Genomic DNA, 20,170 nt, shown 5'->3' with positions numbered 1-20,170 from the left:
CCTCTAGCCCTAGTTCTTTGAGGTATCTCCATACTGACTTCCACAGTGGTTGCACCAGTCTACACTCCCACCAACAATGGAGAAGGGTTCTTTTCTCCCCACAGCCCCGCCAGCATTTGTTATTAGTTGATTTCTTGATAGCAGCCATTCTTTCTGGGGTGAGGTGGAATCTCAGTGTTGTTTTCATCTGCATCTCTCAAATGACCAGTGATGTTGAGCATTTTTTCGTATATTTGTTTGGTGCTTTTACTTCTTTGTCTGAGAAATGTCTGTTCATTTCAGATGCCCATTTTTGAATTGGGTCTTTAAATTTGGGGGGTCTGATATTTTAAAGTTCTTTATATATTCTAGATAGTAGCCCTTTGTCTGAGGAACAGCTGATAAAACTTTTTCCCACATTGTAGGTTGTCTATTAGCTCTGTTGGTGGTTTCTTTTGCAGTGCAGAAAGCTTTTTAATAAGATGAGATCCCAGTTGTTGATTCTTTCTGCTAGTTCCCGTGCTGCTGAGGTTTTGATCATGAAGTCTTTTCCTATGCCAATGTCTTCAAGAGTTCTGCCTAACTTATCTTCCAGCAAGTTTAGTGTTTCTGTCTTAATATTTAGATCTTTAATCCACTTTGATCTTAGTTTAGTGCATGGTGATAGGTATGGGTCTAATTTTAATCTTTGGCAGGTTGAAATCCAGTTTTTCCAACACCATTTATTAAATAGGCTGTCTTTCCTCCAATGATGGTGGTTGGCTCCTTTGTCAAAGATGAGGTGGCTGAGTATGTCTGGAGTTGTTTCTGCATCTTCTAATCTATTCCACTGATCTTCGGGTCTGTTCCTTTGCCAGTCCCATGCTGATTTTATCACAGTAGCTTTGTAGTGTAGTTTGAAGTTGGGGATTGTGATACCCCCAGCCATGTCTCTGTTGCTTAGAATTGCTTTAGCTATTCTAGGTGTCTTCTGGTTCCAAATGAATTTTTGGATTGTTTTCTCTAGTCTGTGAAATATGTTGTTGGAATTTCAATTGGCATTGCATTGAATCTATATAATAGTTTTGGAAGTATGGCCATTTTCTCTATATTGGTTCTTGCTACCCAGGAGCAAGGGCTGTCTTTCCATTTTCTTGTATCCTCTTTGATCTCTTTTTTCAGAGTGCTGTAGTTTTCAGTGTAGAGGTCTTTTGCTTCCTTTGTTAGATTGATTCCTAGATATTTCATTTTTTTGGATGCTATTGTAAAAGGAATTGTTTCCCTAATTTCTCTCTCAGTGAGTCTGTTATTTGTGTACAAGAAGGCTGTTGTTTTTTTAGTGTTGACCTTGTATCCAGCTACTCTACTGAATCTGTCAATTAAGTCTAGAAGTCTTCTGGCAGAGTTTTTTGGGTCTTCAATGTAGAGTATCATATCGTCAGCAAATAATGACAGTTTAACTTCTCCTTTTCCTATCTTTATTTCTTTTATTTCTTTCTCTTTTCTAATTGCTGTGGCTACTGTTTCCAGAACTATATTGAACAGGAGTTGTGATAGTGGGCATCCTTGTCTTGTTTCTGATTTTAGCGTGAAAGTTTTCAGGTTTTGACCATTTAGTATGATGTTGGCTGTTGGTTTTTCATAGATAGCCTTAATCAGGTTAAGATAAAGACCTTCTATTCCACTTTTCTGTAGGGTTTTTATCATGAATGGGTGCTGGATTTTGTCGAATGCCTTTTCTGCATCTATTGAGATGATCATATGGTTTCTGTCCTTGACTCTGTTAATAGAGTGTATTACATTTATTGATTTACGTATGTTGAACCATCCTTGCATCCCTGGGATAAATCCAACTTGGTCAGGGTGTGTGATCTTCTTGATGACCCTCTGTATTCTGTTTGCCAGTATCTTGTTGAGGATTTTTGCATCTATGTTCATTAGGGAGATTGGCCTGTAGTTCTCTTTTTGGGTCATGCCTGGCTTCTTAACCCAGAGCATCCTGATCTCCTCCCCTGCTAGCTCTGCTCACCTTTCTGTCTCAATTCCCAGGGAAGGCCTGCAGCACTTGAACTCAGACAGCCTCCTCCCCGCGCTCCTTGAAATTCTTTGCCAGTCTGAGACCCAGTGTTTGTTCAGTGAGTGAAACCAAACTGAGTTGAGTAAATGGAGAGTGGATCTGAAGTTGAACCCGACCCATTCTCCTCAAACCTGTTTTCTGGGTTATTTATAAACATAATATTGACTTTGTTTCTAATTATAAAATCTGGGTATTGTGAAATGCTGTGTTGAAAATACTGATCAAAATCTCTCTGTATTTCATAGAAGATCAGAATACATTCTTTGTTCCTTATTGAAAAAAAAAAAACCCCACAAACTCGGGTGCTTTAGTTGGGTAGTTTTCAAGTGCTAGGAGCTACATTTCCTCTATCCCAAGGCGGATCCCTTTAGGGCAATTAAAAGGCTATAATATGGCATTTGCTTTTCTTTTTTTCACATATTCCTTCCAATTCTGTTTTCTATATTGCAAGCTACCGTCCACGGAGGGTCATAAATCCCACCCCGAGAAGTCATATGTTAGCCCACATGACTGGCTTTACATCTGTTTTGCAGCTGTTCGCTTTGCAGTTTTATTTTGCTCTAGAGCAGCGCTTCTCCAATGTTAATGTGCATACAAATCACTTGGGGGATCTTGTTAAGATGTAGATTTCTTGGGTCAGGAGGGCTGAGGGTTATAGTTAGAAGTTGGATGCCAAGCGGTGCCCATTCTGGTGCTCGGGACATTACGCATAGCATAGTGAGGTCGTTTAATACCAGGAACAAAAGAATTGTGAGAACATTTGCCAGCATAAGCAGAGCCAGTCTGGCTGGGGAGGGAGGAGTCTTCCTTGCAGAGCTCAGTCTACTGTAGTCCTTGTGGGTCACTTTCTCTTGTCCTGTAAAAATGCTTTACTGTTGTCATTGATTGGAGAGAAACCCAGAGAGCAGATCCAAAGGCTGTGCTGGTGCAGGATTTGTGGGCAGCATCCCAGCTTCTTCAGGTCCTCTGGGCCGAAGGAGACAACAGGATACCGCAGCCAGCTGTACCAGTGCAACCTTCAAGCCTAACTCTGACCCTGTGCCTGGGTTTTGGTTCCCTCAACTTTATTTTACCAGTGTGCTAGAGAGGCACCACACATCGGCATGAGCTATAATCTGCTCCCTGCTTTACTTGTGCCTTTGAACTGAGACAAAATTTCCCAACTGTAGCACTATTGACATTCTGGGCTGCACTTTCTTTTTCATTGTCTTCCCCTACCTCCCACCCCCAGCACTGGGGATGGAACCCAGGGCCTCAGATGTGCTAGGCAAGTGCTCTGCCTCTGAGCTACATCCCTGATCCTTCAAAAACATTTTTTTATTTGAGTCAGGGTCTTGCTAAGTTGCCCAGGCTGGCCTTGAACTTGTGATCCTCCTGCTTCAGCCTTCTGAGTAGCTGTGATTCCAGGCACGTGTGCCACCACGTCAGGCAAAGCTGCATATTCTTTGCTGTGGGGAAGGCAGAGTGACCTGTGCATTGTGGGATGTCTAACAGCAGCCCTGGACTCTATGGGCTAGATGCCAGTGGCACCCCCAAACTGTGACAGCTCAAATATCCCAGATGTCAAGTTGGGCCCTGCTTGAGAACCAGTGGACTTGGATAAGGTATAATTTGCCAGTTCTACTGAATGTCTGCTTTCTCCAACATTACATCTGTGCCTTTTCAATTCCCTCCGATTTCCCCCTTTCTTAGTGGAGTGTTCCAAGTGGGAGACCACCAAATGGGGTTTCCAAGTAAGAAAAGCCAAGGAGCATGGGTTCATCCTCTACGCTTTTTCTAACTGATCAGTTCTGGTCAGTAGAAGAGCGGATGGGACATGATTCTGAGCATGTCCGTGTGCTGCAGGAAGGCCACAGTCTCGCCCGGGGGCAGGTGTGGACTGGGGGTGCCCCTACGCTTGCTAATGGGTTTGTCTTTTTTAAACTGTGAATTGCCTTCTTTTCTTGAACCCCATTATTCAGTTCGCTCTCAGTGGTGTGGAAAGTGTGATGTAATGGAAAGCACGTTGGCCTTACTTGAATCCCCGTGATACCAAGTAGGAAATATGACCTTGTAGGAGTGGGTCCGTTGGCTCTGGCTCCTCAGTTCAGAATATGAAGATTATAGGAGATAAAAAGAATGAAAGCATCTAAATAGTCCCTGCCTGATAGGGATGCTTTTAGGGTTTGTGTCTTGATGTCCCCCTAAAGTGTCATGCAGTCATAGGTGGGGCTTTTTCAGAGGTGGCTGAATCTAAAGTGTGTGATGCTGGGATTAAGGGTGTGTGATTACTAAATCAGTCCACTGATCGGTTTGGCACTGCCCTAATCCCGGTACCCTGAATACAGTATGAGGCTTGTCTTTCCCTTGCTTGCTTGCTTTTGTGATCTTCTGCTTGCCATGAACTGTTTCTCCTCTGTGATGTCCCTCTGCCAAACCACCCTGCCTTGGAGCCAGCCGATTATGGACTGAAACCTCTACAGACTGTAAGCTAAATAAATCTCTCTCCTTTTAACTTTGGGTGTCAGGTATTTTGTCTCAGCAAGAAGAGAAAAGTAACTAAGGGCTGGGGATTTAGCTTAGTGGTTCTGGCGCCTGCTGCACAAACGCAAGGTCCTGATTTCGATCCCTGGTACCAAAAAAAAAAAAAAAAAAGTAACGCAGACAGACATTTGGTTCCAGAAAGTGGGGTCCTTGCTGTGGCCATACCTGACCATGTGTCCTTTGGGAATGTCTTGTGGGAAGAGTTTGGAAAGGTTTGGAGATGCCGGCTGAAAAAGTAGAGCTGGAACACCTTAGGCTACAGTGTATAGGAGATTCTGGTCAGAGCTCAAAAGATCAGAAAGCTGGTGAAGACCAGGCTCAGGAGGTTTCTGCTGGGAAGAAGGATGGCACTGGCTGCTGGACTTGCCTTGGCAAGTTTGTCTGCATTTTGCTCCTGTCCAGAGACTTTGCCTGAGACTGACATTAAAGGCAGTGAACTAATTAATCTTGCAAAAGAAATTTCAAGGCAGTCAGTCTAATGGTGAGGGGGTGGCATGGCAGCTGCTGGGGCCTTTTAGCCAGATTTATGTTGAGAATCAAGAGCAAAGAGCACAGCAGAACAATTCAAAACATCGAGAGCTTGACCAGAAACGAAGCTCCAGTAAAGTTGCAGTCTGCAAAGATGGAACAGAGGAGAAATTGGTCGCTGAAAAGACTAGCAAGGAAAAGCCAAATAGTTCAGAAGATGACAACAGAAAAGATGGCCTGAGGACATCACAAGAACCAACAGGACTCCAGCCTCTGCAGCCTCAAGGTTGCAAAGGTGAGAAGACTGCTCTGGGAAGACAGCCCCAGAGCACCATGGTTCAGAATGGTGGCAGCCTAGGGAAGTTGTTCCTTGGGATTTCAGTCATAGGGACTGGACCCCTACAGCCACCAGAGAAGGAAGCCTGGCTACTGCTCCAGCTGGCAGATGTTCAAGTGGTGCTGGTTTTAGGTGCATACAGAATGCAAGAGTTGTGAGGTCAGGAAGGCATCTACCCAGATTTCAGAAGAAGGCCTGGGAGACCAGGCAGTGTGTCCTTCACAGGACAGTGTGTGACACTGAAGGTTCACTGAGACCCCAGATGTTTGGAGAAGCAGGAATGTGGATCCTCTGAGGAAAACTGCAAGGAAGGAGCAGAGCTGGCCTCAGAGAGAAGCCATGGGAGCTACAACCACCAGCAGTGCCATAGGGGCCGAGTCACCCAAACCCTTTGGAGTTTGTATCTTGGCACAGATTGCCTTGGATGCTGCACATGGAACTACAAGACTTAATGTTTGCCCTGCTGGATTTTGAACTTGCTTTGGTCTCATTCCTTTGTATCCCCTATTTATACCTTTGAGAATGGTAATGTTTATCTTGTGCCATTGCATGTTGGAAATGTTTAACTTTCTTTTCATTTGTACAGGGCCTCACAGCTAAGGGTTTGCCTTAAATCTCAGAGGAGATTTAGGACTTGGACTTTGCAGCAATCCTGAAACTGTTAGGACTTTGGCAACTCTTAGAGATGAACTAAATGTCTTTTGCATAAAGGAATATGCATGAATCTTTGGTGGGCTAGGGGTGGAATGTTGCGTTTGTGTCTAGATGTCCCCTGAAGGTTCATGTGATCATAGGTGGGGCTTTTTCAGAGGTGGCTGAATCTAGAGTGTGTAATGCTGGGATTAAGGGTGTGTGGTTGCTAAATCAGTCCACTGATTGGTTTGGCACCACCCCAATCCTGGTAGCCTGGATATAATATGAGGGACAGAAAGAGGTTTGTCTTCCCCCTTTCTTGCTTGCTTTTGCTGTCTTCTAGTTGCTATGAACTGTTTCTCTTCTTCAATGTGCCTCTGCCTAGCCACCCTGCCTTTTAGTCAGCTGATTATGGACTAAAACCTCTAGAAACTGTGAGCTAAATAAACTTTTCTCCCTTTAACTTTGGGTGTCAGGTATTTTGTCTCAGCAGTGAGAGAAAAGTAAGTAAGACAGGTGCTCAGTTATTTGCATGTATTTACCCAACCTATATTTATTCATTTAGTAGATGAGTGACCTACATTTTTTTGGAGAAAGGGTCTCATTATATAGCTCAGGTTGGCCTTGAACTCACTATGTAGTCCAGGCTGACCTCGAACTCATGACAATCCTACCTGAGCTTCCTGAGCACTGGGATTACAGGCATGTACCACCACGCCTGACAGTGACCCACACTTTGGGGCAGGAAATATGATCCTTTAGGGCATATGGTCTTATGCTAATTACTCAGTTTCAAAAGATGAAAATAGGTCCAGAAGGAGAAAAGAAACAGTTGGGAGAATTCCACCAAATATCTCCTCAAAGTGGAAGTATGCTTGGGAGCTGTTAACGTGGCCCTACCGAGGGAAGAATTGGAAGAAGAAAGAAGAGATTGTATTTGTGGAGAGGACTCCTGAGGGACTGCCTAATGTGTTCTCAAAGCGTGGTTCCCAGATCAGTGCACCTGGGATGCTTAAAAGTCACCAGCTCCAATGCCGAGCTTGATTTGTAGGCAGTGGTGCTCAGACCGGCCCCCCTTCCTCTTGGGCGTGGAGCTTCCAAACTATGGAGCTTCTAATCTGTAGCAAAGAGGACATAAATAAGAGGTGGCACTATCAGAAGTCGGGGCAAGGTTGGGTGTGGTGGCTCTGGCCTGTAATTCCAGTGCTGTGGGAGGCTGAGTCAGGAGAATCATAAATTTGAGCCTGGCCTAGGTAACTTAATGACTTGGCTAGAAGATGTCTCAGAATGAAAAATAGAAGAAGGTATGGGGATGTAGTTCAGTGCAACACCTTGGGTAAATCCCAAGAACTGCCAAAAAGAAAACAAGAGTTGGATTGATAAAGGCAGAAATCAGGTGACAGTTAATAAAGGATGGAAAAGACTCATATATTAAGTCTAGACTTAAACCCTTTCAATGTAGGGGCAAACAGCAGCATACTCCCTCAATGTCTTGTGTCATTAATATTCCAATTAATATTCATAATGTTCATCTGCAATAGTGATGGCAAACCTATGGCACACGTGCAGCAAGGGGCATGCAGAGCCCTCTGTTGGCACGTGAGCCAAGTCACTCCAGCAGCTGAGCATTGGATGACAGTTGGTTTTTCTAAACTAAACTTCAGTATTCAGGTTTAGCTACAGTGTTGGCACTTTGTGATAAATAAGTGGGTTTTGGGTTGCAGTTTGGGCACTAGGTCTCTGAAAGGTTCGCCATCACTGGTCTAGAATCACTAGGGCAAGATTTTTTCTTTCTTTCTTTTTTTGCAGTGTTGGGAAATAAATTCAGGGCCTTGTGTATGCTAGAGACATACTCTATCATTGGCTGCACTCTCAGCCTAGACAAATTTAAATTATGTTTTATGTTCTTTGTTTAAAAATCATAGGAGGGGACCGGGGATTTAGCTCAGTGGTTCCGCCACCTGCCTTGCAAGTGAGAGGTCCCAAGTTCAATCCCAGGTACCAAAAAAAAAAAAAAAAATTGCATTTTAGGGCCGGGGATTTAGCTCAGTGGTTCCACAGCCTGCTTCGCAAGCGCAAGGACCCAAGGCCAATCCCCGACACCAAAAAAAAAAAAATCATAGGATGGGCCCCTGTGTTCTCTCTTGCACATGGCCCCCCCTCATGCTGCAGGATGTTCTTCTTCACCTGCTTTTACTTGGCCCAAACTTGCGCTGCCTGTTTCTTTCCCTACCTTTAATAAAACTTCGCTGGTGTTAAAAAAAAAAAAAAAATCATAGTATAGTATAGATTTCAGATGGATTTTTTAAAAATAAAAAAATGTACCTAAAATAAGTAAAATTTGGGGTTGGGGATTTAGCTTACTGGCACCATGCCTGCCTCACAAGTGCAAGGTCCTGAGTTAGATCCCCGGTACCCAAAAAAAAAAAAGTAAAATTTGAGTAGTCTTACTTACTTGAGGATTTCCCTTCGGGGCATGCTTTCCTTCTAAAGAAACGCATCAGTGAGACATCACTGCAATTTGTTGGAGTTCCACAGCCAGGCTCTATGCTTTTCTCTACTCCTTTCTGGGAACAATGCAAGAATTCAATAAATATATGTTGGTTGATTAAGCTTCTCTGTAGGTACTGGGGAAAGATGGGGGAAGCCTGTGTTTTGGAGTTATCATGCTCCCGCCCTGGGTAATTATTGCTTATATCTGCAAAACGAAGCATTTCCTGCTGATTTTCCATATTGTTTGCACGCCCCCCCCCCTCCCCTTGGAGAAAATGCAATCTATGCACACAGAGCAGCCTGGCTGAGAACCTTTGGTTCCTCTCCACGTTGTCTCCCTGTGGTGCTGAACTCACCTGTGAACTCCCTGAAGGACCTAATCATAATTACAGATCTAGCAAATTTCTTCCCTTGATACCTGCTGTGAAAGTCCTAGCAGTAAGGATAGGCTATTTGTTTCAATGACTCACTAAGGAGCCCTACTGAGGTCCCTAAAGCAGCAGGGTCAGCATCAGGTGGGAGTCTGTCAGAGATGCAGATTTTAGGCACCACCCAGACCTGCTGGATTAACAACACCAGGGGTGGAGCCAGCCATCTGGGTTAACTACCCGCTGGGTGTTCTGATGCTGGTCAGGCTTGAGATCTTTGTTCTAGAGGACTTGTCTTCATCCACCTCAGTCTTTACTGCAGCTTGGCAGTCAATGGGGATAAATGGTTCTCAGAATATTTGCACTATAAACCTAGAAAGCTAACTAAGCTTAGTAGAAAGAGCATAGGCTGAGACAAACCTGGGTTCAATTCTGGCTCTGTCCTTTATTCCCTACATGTCTTTGAGCATCATTTTAATAATAAACATCATTAACCATGTTGCTAGTCAATGTCTTTCATGCGTTCCAAAAAGGGATGCCCTGAAAATAGAATGGGCTCATGGGTGAAAAAGTATCTCGTACAAAACTCCACACATTTGGGGCTTGTGCAATTTGTTATGCTGTTTAGACATCAGCAGTGTCTTCACTTGGAAAAATATGTCTTCCAGCCAGGTATGATGGCACCCACCTGTAATCTCAGCACTCTGAGAAGCCAAGGCAGGAGGATCCCAAGTTGAAGACCAGCCTGGGCAACTTAGCAAGACTGTCTCAAAATAAAAAATAAAACAAGGCCTGAGGATGCAGCTCAGTGCAAAAGCCCTGGGTTCAAACCCCATTATCACCACCACCAGCACCACACACACACACACACACACACACACACACACACACACACATACAAAGTGTCTTTCTATGAAAATATTTAGTGCTCAGAACCAAATACATCTGAAAAAGTAATAATAGCATTATACTTTAGTTCATTATGGGTTAAAGACAAACAACAGGCTTTTGTATGCTGGACTGGGAACTTTATTATCCATTTATTTCTTCATTAGTCATGACTTTAAAAATCACAATACGATTTTCCTATGGGGAAATATATTCCAAGTTCCCCAAACACAATTTACACATGACTTTGTGACATGCTCTGTTCATTAGATGTTTCTAAGCATATATTATAACTTTAATGCAATGCAGAGAGTCAAGCTCAAGGAGCCAGGAGTTTGGAAGCTCCATAAAATGAGCATCTTTCCTCAATACTAATAATAGGCTTTGAAAGTAAGTAGAAATCAAAGGAAAGAACAGTTGTGACTTTTTTTGTTGTTCTGACTGTGTCCATTTGAAAACAAAGATGTCAAGTTGGATATGGTGGCACATACACCATACACGCAATCCCAGCATTCCAGAGGCTCAGGCAGGAGGATTGCTGCAAGTTTAAGGCCAGCTTGAATGACATAGTGAGACCCTCTCTCAAAATTAAAAAAAGAAAAAGAAAATGAAGAAGTCAGACATTAGCCAAACACGGAGTTGATGGAGGTCTAGAGTAAAGTAGGAATGACAGTTTGAGGACCAGTTTGGCTGTGAAATCTCACTCATTGTCTGCAAGGTAATTCCCCACTGAGCATGTTGGCATCTCAGTCATCTCACAGCATTTGATGACTTCAGTGTTATGGCTCAAGGGCAAGCGTCCCAGGTTCTGCCTAAGAGGAAATGTACAAGTTGTAGGAAGAGGCTTCAACTCTCATTCAAGGTCTGTAATAAGCTTTTCCCTCTTTACAGTTTGGTGTGTGAACATTCAAGTGCATGTTTCTCAGGAGACTGCATGTCTACTTGAGGCTGTGTGGCTATGAATGTCTTGCAAAGTCCTCTGTGCTCAGAGGTGGGATTTCTGGAAGGTGATTAGATCATGGGGATGCTCCAGCTGAATGTGCTCTCAGGAAGTGGGGCTTGCTTCAAGGTGGGTCATGGGGGACAGGACCTGGAAGAGTATCTCTCCCTCTCCAACGCCTTCTTTCTGTGTCAGTTTCCAGACTACCATGATATGAACATCTTTCCTCTGCTCAGTGCCTTTCACCATGCCATTTCTGTGCTAGCCAGCTGACCATGGACTGAATCTTCCGAACTGTGAGCCAAAGCAAACCTTTGCATGTTGGGTATTGTGTCCCCATGATGAAAGAAGTGATGAAGACCGTGGTGTTGTGGATGGTGGGTGCCTGTAGGATGGAGTATACATAACCCTGGCCTTATTTGTTGCCTGTAATTTGATCTTTGACCAGTCCATACCACTACCTTTTCCAGCCTCTTCATGGGCAAGGGGATATATAGCCAAAAAAACAAGACCAAAAACAAACAAGCAACACCGCTCTCCCCACAAAAAGCCCCTGGAAAGGCAATAAAGGGACTTTTTCATCTTTTAATTCACAGGGGACTCTTTGGACAGCAGAATAGATAGGAAGCAACTACAAATGGGATGGACTTGAGAAGTGGAGAGATTTTTCCAGCCAACACTTAACCCAAGATTTCCCCCTTTCCTTACTTACAGCCAAAGGTTGTAACTGGAGGAGGTGTTCGCGTGTGCCATGCACAGGTGATGTTAAGGGTGGTTCTACAGAAGGAGATCTTTCACCAGTTAGATTTCTTTTTATTTTTTTGGTACTAGGGATTGAACTTGGATTGAACTCAGGTCCTTGCGCTTGTGCAGCAGGCAGCAAAACCACTGAGATAAATCCCCGGCCCTCTTTCACCAGTTTGAGTGAACACATTAACTAGAACAATTGAAATACAGTTGAAGAATCTGAACTTGAAAGACTGTAACATCTAAGCCATCCTATATTAAAACAGTAAAGTCACAGCAGCCCTGTCACTCATGACTGTCCTTTGCCCATCCTGACAGATCTGGAGGTTCAGTCCCAGAAGGGACAAAGCAGGGACCTCTGCACGGGTGCTTCAGACACATTTGTGGGTGTGTGTCACTGGTGAACGCTGCCCCCAAAATGGGGAGGGAGGGCCATATGCATGCTAAATTCAGGTGAATGGATCCACTGCCTTCTTCCTTCAGGTGGCTCCTGGGACATGGTGTCAGTCAGGCTCTTTTCTCCAGGCCAGTGGGGTGGGTGGAAGACACAAATTTGGGCAGTTGATCAGGCCAAGAGGAAAGACCTGAATATACTGACTTCAGGGTTTTACCCCAATAGGCCCCGCCCCAGCTGTCCCACAGTGGTGTTCAAGGGCAGCAGGGCTCACAGTTTCCTTAAAGTTTCAGTCAGCTTCTCTTCTCTACTAGTGATTGTGAGTAGATGGCCAAGCGGAACTAGATAGCTGAGAAAAATCTAACGAGATAGATTAAAATGAAACAAAGAATCGCTTAGAGAGTACAGAGACAAGACAGGAACAAAAAGAAATTAAAAGGAACCTCTTGGGCTGGGGATTTAGCTCAGTGGTGCCGCTGCCTGCCTCACAAGGGCAAGGTTCTGAGTTCGATCCCTGGTACAAAAAAAAAAAAAAAAAAAGAAAAAGGAACCTCTTGTTAAAATCCTTAGAAGAAAAGAAGACTCTGCATGTACAAAAAAAACAACAACAACAAGATGCTATAAAAAAGAAATATTCAGAAGACAAAAATGTGCTTCTGAAAATTAAGAACATGATACTAGAAATTAAAAACTCATTAGAAGAAAAGAAAATCAACCAGAAAGCGAAAAGAAATGGATGTAGGATAAAAGTATAATAAGGTTAATGAATAAGTTCAGGAGATCCCATATCCAAATAATATGAATTTTCACAATGAGAGAACAGAGCAAAGAAGAGAAAATCATCAAAGAAATAATTCAAGAAAATTTCTCTAAGTTGAAGAACATCAGTTGCCAGGTTGGAAGAGTCTGTTGAATGTAGAGTAAATTAGGTTATCCTTATCTGCTGTGACTTACAACAAATCAAAATTTCTGACAGCTGGGAAAAATAAGCTTCACTACAATTTTCCAAAGGTGAGAAAAAGATAAATCCAAAGGGTTAAGTACAAAAAATGGCTTTGGACTTGGCAGTAGCAACAAGGAAGGCCAGAAGACAATTTGAGCAATGCTTTTACAATTCTGGCTGAAGATTATTTCCACCCTAGAATCGACACCCAAACTATCACTTCAGTTTGAGAATTGAAAAACTACAGGCATGCAAAAAATAAACTTTATGTCTCACGCCACCTTTTTCAGGAAGTTCTCAACAAATAGGACATACTCCACCAAAAAATGAGAGGGGAAAAAAATCAAGACAGAAGACAAAATGGCACACGGGAATTAGGAGATCTGGCTAGAAAACACGAGAGTGGGTCCAGGGTGGTGAGGGTGGAGCTCTCCCGGCAGCAGAGCTGTGCTTGCCCCAGTGGCCAGCTGGCGTGGCCTGCGCAGGGGACCCCAGGAACAGGCTGAGCACTGTCACCAGCCACCTCCTTGCTGCCATTCACTTTGCTCTTAGCTTGAAGACAGTGTCTGGGATCCGTATTGTCTTTTTATTTGGTTTGACTTGCTCACATACTGATGAAAGTACTTTGTGCTACTTAGATCTGAAGAGGACATTTCTGTCACCCCGAGGCATTTTTTTGTTTACTCCTGAGGGCTGGAGGGTGAGGGGTTGGGCCATGCTGGCCTGGCAGTGGACAGTACTCCATGCACACCCAGTGTTAAGAGTGTCCCCATCCTTGGCCTGCCGGCCTGCCGCCCTGCCTGAGGCCCCCACTGTGCAGGCTCTGTTGCCAAGGACCCAGGCACATGGATGGCCCAGCCCTCATCTTTCCCCAGAGTGCCTTTCATAAGTGCTCGGGGAAGCTGAATCCAGTCTGAGGCCCAGAGGTGAACTTCCCTTCAGCTTTTCTTTTCTTGGAGGCTTCGTTTGAAAAGTGGTGGGTTAGAGATGGAGCTCAGAGGTAGAGGCCTGCTTAGCACGGAAAGGCCCTGGCTTCAACCCCCAGCACTTAAAAAAAAAAGTGGTATTGACTGTTACTTACGCGTTTAGGAATATGCAATTTTGTGCTAAATTATTTCAAATGCAAAGGAGTGTTCAACATTACAGTCAGGGTAGTGGTTAACTAGAGAGTCCGGGGAGCAGGCTGTGATGGCAGAGGGCCACGCGGTACTGGACTTTAAAATGGCATTTCTTGGATTTCCTAACCTCGCTGGTGGTGGTACCTTGTAGGTTATTAATTATTTTTAACATGTGCCTGTACATTTTGCACACTCCTCTCTATGTATTTTTCATATTGTAATAAAATATTTGAAATCCATGTGGACTTAAAGTTACCGGCAGGTGCAGATTCCTGGAGTGGATGTTTGAGCAACACTGAACCCAAGTGGAAGATCTAACCCGAGATGATTTTGATTCTGATAGCCCACAGGAGCCTCCCAATTATTCAGTATGAAATTCTCCTAGAAAGGTTTTTTTTTTTTTTTTTCCTTGACATACAGGGGCCCATTCTTTGGACGTTGAGTCGTGGGAAACATCAAGAAAAATGTGGTTAGTTCTTCATCAATTGCTGGGCTGTTCTGATGTTCTCTGCCTTAATTCAGATATTACTGGGGGAAAAGCCCCTAATTATGTCAGTTACTGACTCATAACTGTACTTTGCTCAAGGTTATTTCTTCTAAGCTGAAAATAAAAGGCATTTTTGCCTAATGGGCGTGTATTTGTAAGTTGTTTATTATTTCTCCAGAACATCTTTACCTGACCTCTAGCTGCGGGTTTGAGATTTCCTAGGAGTGCTTTTAGTTGGCTGCAGCTGTGTAAGGGCTGTTAAATTGCTTTTGGGGACACACCCAGCATATGGGTGTGGCTTTGAAATACCCAGCTCAGTGAGTGTTATTTCACAAAACCTGTTGTGGTCAGTAGTTGAGCAGAGTCTGGAGGCTGACCTCCTCCTCTGAAGTAATCAAAAGTCCTTAGCTAACCAGTAGCAGAAGCCCAATTCATGGATTTAAACCCCAAGAAGATTTATAGGCACACTTAACTGCACAGCACTGGAAGAGATTCAGGTATAGCTTGATCCAGACACCCTAACTGGTCAACAACACAGGATGCTGTTTTTTCTGTGTTGGCTTCTTTTCAGGTGGACATTCCTCAGCAGGGTACCCGGAGAAACCACAGGTTTATATTTTATCTGCTTATTAACTTCAGTCTTAAGAACTCTTTCTCAAAAAAATTCTAGCACTAGTCCAAGGGTTTTATTGGTCCATCTAGGGCCATGTGACCGTTCCTGATGCAATCTCATTGGCTAAGATGATGGAGTATTGGTTTCTCACCAAGAGAATGCTCAAGCTCATCCCTGTTCCAGGGAGGGGGCTTAGATCTGTGACAGTAGCACCTGAGGAAAGACAGTAGCTTTCACTATAGCAGCTACTTGTACATAAGAACTATTATGGGGTTCATTTTAAGTAATTTTTCAGTGGAGGTATGTTTGAAATCATAGGTCTAATTTATGAACAATCATTCTCTTCTAACTTTCCATACTTCGTGAATTTCTACTCCTAATGAAAACATGCTTCAAAAGCTACTGGTTTCCAATTCAGACAAGCAAAGAAAGTTTCTTTCTATAAACCCTTTGGACAGCAAAGTACCCTTCATGTCTTTTTTTTTTTTTTGGTACCAGGGATTGAACTCTGGCACTTGCACATGCAAGGCAGGCGCTGGAACCACTGAGCTAAATCCCAGGCCCACCCTCACATCTTTTTGTTGCTGTATTATTTCTTTGTTTTTTGTGGTGCTGGGGATGGAACCCAGGGCTGTGTGGGTGCTGGGCAAGTGCTCTACACTGGTCACACCCAGCCTCCCTCATGTCTTTATACTGTACATTCCACAGAAAAAGCTTGACAGAAGAAGTCTGCTGCTTTTGATAGATTTTAGAGCTTAGTTTAGTCTGACTTGGGGCTTTCAGTTCAATTGGATTCATTAAAATATGGAAAGTTTTGGTTTAGTGTAAAGAATTGCACATTTGGTTTCCTTACTGAAGGGATTTCTAATAAAGTATCCAGAAAGAAAGAATGTGTTTTTAAGTCTAAGAGGTTTGTTCCAAAGTTTCTCTCTTGCTAAAGAGAGACATTTCTGACTTCACATTTTCCTTGCGCCATGGCGCGGGGGCGGGGAGTATGACTCACTTTCATGCTCAGGGGCAAGATGTATTTTGGGGGTGAACTGTTTGGTTTGAAGTGCTGGATCTGCTCTTGGCTGCCTCTGTGACTTTGTCAGAGACTGAGTCCCTCTGAGCCCGTCTGTGCCTCCATTCCCTCACCCTTCGGACCTCCTACCTCTCTCGCCCTACATGAGCTGCCCAGGACAGCGCCTGGGTACAGAGTAAACCCTTCATGAGGATTTGCTACCATTATTGCTATTTTGAAAGCTCTCAAAGCACAGAACCACAGGCCTGTTTTACTTCTGGTTCAGAGGGAAGCTGGAGGGCAGAGGGCAGACGCCTGAAGCTAAGCAGCTTATTAAAAGTAGAATAGAAATAGATGAGAGGAAACCAAAGCGCTTTTCTCTTTAGATAGTTATCAAACCATGCTTCACTGCAGACTGTGGGCTTGGGGATGGCTGGAGATCAAAGGCTTTCTTATGTGCAGTGACATTTCTGAGCACAGGGCTGAGTTATAAAACTCTTGAATGGAAGGTTTTGGCTCTTGGAACACAGCTTGGGATGGAAGGGCAGGGTTTTTATAGAGACGATTCATGGAACTGCTTATGCTGGTGGAGAATCCAGACTGTTATGACTCATTTGTCTCTTTATTGCTCTGGACCAAGGACTGTTGTTTCCTTTTAAGTCTCTCTGTAGGAGCTGAGCTTCAGCTTAGGGCCAAGACCTCTTTTGCAGGAAGACAGTGACTTTAGTGAGTGGGAACAGGAATACCCCTTTGTTGGGTTCTGGGTCAAGCCTACTGGATAAGCAAAATAAGAATTTTGTTTTTTACCGGAGGGTAGAGTTTCTTTTGGAAACCAGTAGCATCCTTAAAGTCTTTAGCTTCAGATAAGGTTTTCCTTGTGTCTGTCCTACATTTCATTCTTTTTTTTTTTTTTGGTACCGGGGATCGAACACGGGTCTTTGTACTTGCGCAGCAGGTGGCGAAATCACTGAGCTAAATCCCCGGCCCTGCCATTTCATTCTTTAAAAGCCCAAGTAAAGTTGGATTGAGTGGTACGTGGAGCAGCTTTGGAGAGTAGAAATGAGTGTGCCTGGGTTACCATGGAACCAGGGATGGCAGAAAAAGTCATTTGGAGTCCAGTTTGCCCGAAGTCCTGCTATGCTTTCTGGGAAGAACTGTGAAGAGGGCTTTTGGACTGGAGGTGAGACCTAGCAGGCTGGGTAGGCTTCTTAGATTCTGCTGCTCTCCACCTCCCACTGCTTTACCCCTTGTGTCATCTCCTCCCCTGGCCTTTGGGCTAGACCCAGTGATCTGCTTCTTGTGGACAGAATATGACAGAGTAATGGGATGTGACTTTCATGACTGGTTACAAAAGACTGTGGTTTCTACCTTGCTAAGAATTTCTTTCTTGCTATCATTGTTTTGTTCTCTCTCTTGCTTTCTTGATGAAGTCAACTGCCATGTGGTCTGTGTGACAATGAACCAATGGTGGCTTCTGGTCAACATCCAGGAAAGATCTGTGACCCTCAGCCTAGCAGCCTGTAAGGGCCTGAGTCCTGTTCACATCGCTGGGTGAGTAAGGAAGTACTTCCATCCTGCCCTAGCTGGACCTTGAGCTGACAGTAGCTCTGGCTGTCACCTTGATATAATTTTTCTTTTCTTTTCCTCTCTCCCTCTCTCTCTCATACCGGGGATTGAACCCAGAACCTTTGCACTGAGATACATCTCCAGCCCTTTATTTTTAATTTTGAGACGAGATCTTTCTGAGTTGCTAAATTGCCCGGTCTGGCCTTGGAGTTGTGACCCTCATATCTTAGCCTCCCAGAATGTTGGGATGACAGGTGTGCACCACCATGTCCTACTGTGTCACCTGCATTTCTGTCTTGCGGGGAGCCCTGAAACAAAGGAGCCAGTTAAACAGTGCCTGGATTCCTGATCCCCCAAATGAGATAGTAAATGTGAGTTCTTTTAATCTGATAGATTTGCAGTGCAGCTTGAGGTAACTACTATGCAAGGTCAATAAAAGTTATAGTGTTAAAGCTGGGTTTGGACTAAATTTGGTTCAGATTATCCATTCCCTGCAAAAGCATTGGTTCAGACAAAGAGACTTATTTCCTCTCATATAAAATCCATCTGTGGGTGATCAGTCCTGTGCTGGTTTGGGAAATCTGCAGAATCACCCTTATGAAAGCAACTTTCAGCTCTGCTCTGTCTTTCCTGGGTTGCTTTTGTGTTTACAATATGGTTGCTGGAGCTCCAGAAATCATGACCACATCCTACACCATAAGAGTGCCACTTTTCTTTAAGAAAACTTAAAGGAAGTTTCAGACTACACTTTTAGTCACATCTTATTAGCTCAAATTAGGCATGTGGTTGCATCTAATTGCACAATAGATGGGAAAGCAAATCTTTTATTCAAGGCAATAATGTTTCCAGCTAAAAAAAAAAAAATCTTTGCCATGGAACCACCAGCCAGGGTCAGGAAAGTCTCCTGCCTTGGCCTAGAGAAAATAGCAGAGTTTGGCTGCCATGAGGAACAAGGACAGGATCACAAATAAAGTGACACCTTGGGGCTTGGGCATGCAGGAGTTTCCAGTGCAAGAAAGAATCCCTCTCTCTCCATGACAAAGAATTCTGCCTTTGTCTTTACCCTACTCAGTCCAACATGTACTGAGTCACAAGTACTGGTATTCCTTCCCTTTCAATTTCACTGAAGAGTTTAAACAGTAGTGGCAGCAGTTTCTCTCTAAATGTCTTGTAGAATTCAGCAGTGAAGCCATCAGGACCTGGGCTTTTCTTAGTTGGTAAGTTTTTAATTACATTTTCGATTTCATTGATTGATATTGGGTCATTTAGAATTTTTAGGTCTTCTTCGTTCAACTTTGATAATTCATACGTATCTAGAAATCTGTCCATTTCATCTGTGTTTTCCATCTTATTGGCGTATAGGTTCTGGAAGTAGGTATTGATGATCCTCTGGATTTCTGCTGGGTCTGTTGTAATTTCATTCTTTTCCTTCCTAATTGCATGGATTTGGGCCTTTTCTTTCCTTTTTCTGATAAGGTTGGCTAAGGGTTTGTCAATTTTGTTTATTCTTTCAAAGAACCAACTCTTGGCTTCATTGATTTTTTTGTATCCTTCTCTTAGTCTCCATTGCATTGATTTCTGCTCTAATTGTTATAATTTCCTCCTTTGTATGAGCTTTGGATTTGTCCTGCTCCTTTTTTTTCTAGAAGCTTGAGGTTCAGCATCAGGTTGTTTAATTGGGCTCGCTCTGTTTTCCTAATATGAGTATTCACTGCTATGAATTTCCCTCATAAGACAGATTTCATTGTGTCCCATGGATTCCAGTGTGCTGTATTGTCATTGTCATTTAATTGTGGAACTGTCTGACTTCTTCTTTAATTTCCTCTGTGACCCATTGGTTATTCAGAAGTGTACTGTTCAATTTCCATGTGTTTATGAAATTCTTGCGGTTTCTTTTGCTATTGATTTCCAATTTCATCGCACTATGGTCTGATAATATACAGAGGATAAATTCAATTCCTTTGCACTTACTTAAACATGTTCTATGAGTGAGTATGTGGTCTGTTTTGGAGAATGACCTATGTGCAGCTGAAAAGAATGTGTATTCTGATTTTGTGGGATGGAACACTCTGTAAACATCTGTTAAGTTCATTTGTTCAGGAGTTTGATTGAGTTCTAGTATTTCATTCCTTTTTTCTTTGTCTAGTTGATCTATCTATTTGTGATAGTGGGGTATTGAGGTCCCCCACTGCTATTGTATTAGTGCTGATTTGATTTTTCATGTACGTTAGTATTTGTTTTATATAGTTGGGCACACTAGTGTTTGGTGCATATATGTTTATGATTGTCATCTTTTCCTCTTTGATTATTCCCTTTTATAAGGATGTAGTGTCCTTGTCTCTCTTAATCAGTGTGGGTTTGAAATCCACTTGATCTGCAAGGAGGATAGCTACTCCTGCTTTTTTGGGGGCTTCTGTCACATGGAGTATTGTTTTCCACCCTTTAACTTTCTATCTATGAGTTTCTTTTTGAATTAAGTGTGTTTCTTGTATGCAGCATATTGTTGGATCTTGCTTCTTGACCCATTTTGCCAGTCTAGTTCTTTTGATTGGTGAATTGAGACCATTAACATTGATGGTTATAGCTGCTACTCATTGACTTATCATTGTCATGA

At 43.3% G+C, this 20,170-nt stretch overlaps 1 protein-coding gene across 4 annotated transcripts in view; it reads left to right on the top strand.

The window, feature by feature from the left end:
* Positions 1–20,170, top strand: part of LOC147824875 (uncharacterized) — an 80,781-nt gene that overhangs the window by 15,780 nt on the left and 44,831 nt on the right. The gene's annotated exons all lie outside the window — the stretch shown is intronic.

The sequence above is a fragment of the Heterocephalus glaber genome, unplaced genomic scaffold, assembly GCF_053883595.1.
Source record: "Heterocephalus glaber isolate CG9 unplaced genomic scaffold, H.glaber_assembly_v1.0 deba00001531, whole genome shotgun sequence".
Classification (NCBI taxonomy): Eukaryota; Metazoa; Chordata; class Mammalia; order Rodentia; family Bathyergidae; genus Heterocephalus; species Heterocephalus glaber.
This window is presented reverse-complemented; position numbering and strand designations above follow the sequence as displayed.